At 40.2% G+C, this 3,653-nt stretch overlaps 1 protein-coding gene across 1 annotated transcript in view; it reads right to left on the reverse strand.

The window, feature by feature from the left end:
* The window catches only part of LOC112073695 (serine/threonine-protein kinase 33-like), a 50,642-nt gene that overhangs the window by 17,872 nt on the left and 29,117 nt on the right, over positions 1 to 3,653 (reverse strand). Inside the window, 1 exon segment of the mRNA XM_024140946.2 lies at positions 3,273 to 3,329. The gene's annotated coding sequence lies outside the window, so the exon portion shown is untranslated.

Below are 3,653 nucleotides of genomic sequence, written 5' to 3' on the forward strand. Positions count from 1 at the left end.
CTGTGTGATTTATAGACACTTAATAGCGCGTTTTTAAGTTTCACAAGATTGTGACCCCCCCGCCCTTTGCCTCACAATGGTTTGATCCACTGCCAGTTCTTTAGCTGGCAAGGTAATAGAGGGTTCGTATCTACTGTCCGAAAGGCACTCAGTGTACGTAACTGACGTGAGGTAATCCAGTCAATCGCGCCTTAGGAATGTATATATTTTTTTAATGTTGCAGGTTCACACACTAGCTGAATTTGCAGAGCTAGCGCGCAAACTAAAGCAAACATTAACTATCAAGCTAGCTAGTACCTTTCCATTTATGTGGTCGTCAAAGATGGATATTTTGCTATCGTCAGTATATTCCAAAATTAGCATGCAGCTGTAGTGCTTCAAAGTCCCTGTGATAAGGTTAGCGATAAACTGAAGTCCAAACTGAACAGAACTACACTCTCTTATACCATTGTCTTAAATATATTTAATGGTCTCGTTGCAAAAGCTAAATTGTCGCTAGTGAATTTTATTTTTTTTCACCTTTAACCAGGTAGAGATTATAGCAAACACCACAGAAACGGAATTGGTGCTCGCTAGCTTTGCAAATTCAGCTATTGTTGGAAGCCTGCCAATATGAAACAAACTATGTTTAAAATTTCAAAACGTTGCAGCATGTGTTGTGTAAATGTGTGTGTGCAGCTAGACCGATCAGCCAGCCAGGTAGAAAAATGTCAGAAAAAAGTAAAAAGACGGACATCAGAGTATTTTTCAGTACACCAAAACGCAAAGTAAGAACTCTAGTAGCCTAATATCTCAAAGACCAGTTGATAAAATGTTCATAAGAAAGAAGTGAAATGCTAATGGAAATGTTTCACAATGATGTCATTAGGCAGAGCAGGCAACAGATGGCACACAGACAGCAGAGCTGGGGACAGATATGCAGGGACAGACTGGCAGAGACAGGGAGTCTCAGGTAAGTTTGTTGAGTCTTTGTTTGGCAACATTATGAAAGGTTCTCCATTTTTTTGATTTGTAAAATAGGGACATAATTGGAAAATGCCATGGATACCCCCACTCTCAACTTAAACTGGTGACTGAACCAAGATTTGTTTAAGGCAATGGTATTGCTGTTGTGATTAATTGTGTAGTTTTGGGTACCGGTAGTTAGGAGTACAGCAAACACCTTATTTATTTTCTAGGAGACAGACTGTGAGTCAGTGAGGGTGGTGAGAAGGAAAGAGCCAAGGAGAGAGACTTCAGAGGACAGTGTCACAGCCACGGCAGGACCAGGTGTCACCCTTGTTGCCAGCAGCACCAGTATAGGGGACAGTGGCACAGCATCGTCCAGTTACCTCAGTGATGCACAAAACCATATCAGCCACACCCACAATTTATAGAACCGCAAACTCTTGCAAACAGAGTGTTGACGTTTCAAGAGAGAGGAACACTGCACTGATAAGGAACACTGCTATAACTATTATTATTAGTAGTATTATAATGATTTAAACAAGTTGGGACAACCCTTCAGTTAACTACTGTACCTAACAATTATCCAGTAGTAGTGATTATGGTCCCTCAATATACATTTAACATATTCAACATATTCTATGTGTTACAGCACTACTTTTGGTGTCCCCCTCAGGAATTGCTCCTGAGAAAATTTCATGTAATTGTCCGATCCAAGGTTGATATCAGATTTTCGCCCCTGCTCTTATAGTACGCAATAAGATGCCTATTCAGACTTTTCATTTCACATGATAGCATTCTAATACGTTATAGAAGTGAGTTACTGTGGTGTACAATAATAGGCCTACTCTTTTAATCCATCCCAGGTAAAAGTAATAGTATTATGAATCCCCTAATCATCAGTCATACTATGATACAATTGTAAAAAGGTATTATTCCCAAATTAAATTTTGATAATGGTAACAATTATCTTCTTTGTTAAATCACAGAACCATAGATATATTTCCCCCTGTCAAACGACAATGTAAATTAGTGTTTAAGATAAACTACTTAGAAATGGAGACACCATCTCCAGCGTTCAAATTGGCACACTTTGCCTACCTTTGTCTATTCACCATTGGTTTCTGACCAAACCGGTGTCTGAAGACGGGTTCATATTATTAACACTAAGCACAATTTACTTCGCTTGAAAAATGCTCTCCAAAGCCAAATTAAATGTAAAGCAATTATCAAGTGATGACTGGGAGCGTTGGAGTGGATCCGCCACACGGACGCCAATTAATTATTAACTGGGAAGCGGTGTCTTTAACCTCTTCACTCTGACGCATTATCTTATCCCTGACAGGGCTCTCATAACAGGCCTGTCTCTCCCATTACCACCCYTCTATTTGCTAGTCAAAACCATTGTGACAGCCTCTGGAAATCCCAATCACCTCAATCACAGCTCATTTGTGGGAGAGGGAGGCATGTGATGAGTGTATCACAGGGAAGGACCGGCGTCTTGCTCTGCAGGTGCCTTAGYGAGGGTGTGCCCGCCTGKCAGCCKGCCCAGTGGGGAGGAAATMAGATATCAGGGTCAGGTCAGGGAGARGTCTGACCTTAAAATGGGTCACTACAGATCCACAGGTCTTGGATTGCTTTAAGCCAGAGGGGCCTTACAGTACTATCACATTCTTGGTTTAGCCAATCTCCCAATCATGTTTGAGTGATCTGCTAATAGTCTCATGAGAAGGATATTACTGTAATGGATTCTAAAAGAAACCTTACATGAGTGATATGTCAGCTTTCAGACTGATTGAACASAATGTACTGTACAGACTGGCTAAATTGAGAACATGCGTTAGATCTATRAGTAAGAGCTGCCATAACGGCTCCATAAAAGATAGGCCCACATATAARTGAATTTGATTGTAAGCATTTCCAAAATATCWGAATTACTGCYCTTGCTGTGGAWTTGAGAATCTGAACAAACCATATACATGTATTACTCAGTACTAAAGCCTCTAATGGGGTAGTCAAGCCTGTGAATATTGRTTTAACCATAGGGCTTGACGGACATTAATTAAAATGTGAATTAGCATGACGAATSGTATAGACAGAAGAGGCACGACTGCACTCAAAACRAARCAACAGCTCACTGAAACACTATTGGCACTTATGAAGCCCCAAATTACATATTTAGAGGCAAAAAAATKTGYYTTAGACAAACTACATRTTTGCGTTAGCAGCTMRCTTCCTMCATTGAATCAGCGGCAGCAAAAGTGCCATGTATTGCATAGGCCTAGCATGTACGTGAATGACAACAAGYCAACGCAGACTGTACTTACCAACCTGGAGCAGCCTCAAAGTGTTCCATGTTTACTGCTTCTCACAGCCCATCAGACCTGAACACAAAAAATAGGCTTATGCTGTTATAATATTGAGGTGGGTTTATACATAAAAAGTGACTGGTAGTGGAATATATAAATACTTATGGTAATATACATGTAAACAGGAGTATAAAGATGAATAGCAAAGAGCACATTACAAGTTAGCCTATTAGAAATGGGTTTTGAATGGGGGAACAAACTTCTTACTAATTTCCGATGTGATTGATATCCTGCTTTGTGTGCATTTTTAGTGTATTAGCCTAACAGATGAATAGAGGTTGGTCTCCACCACCTTCTAAAACAGCATCATCATAGGCTTGGTTTCACCACCAGAGAATC

Source organism: Salvelinus sp. IW2-2015, unplaced genomic scaffold, assembly GCF_002910315.2.
Source record: "Salvelinus sp. IW2-2015 unplaced genomic scaffold, ASM291031v2 Un_scaffold2338, whole genome shotgun sequence".
Lineage (NCBI taxonomy): Eukaryota > Metazoa > Chordata > Actinopteri > Salmoniformes > Salmonidae > Salvelinus > Salvelinus sp. IW2-2015.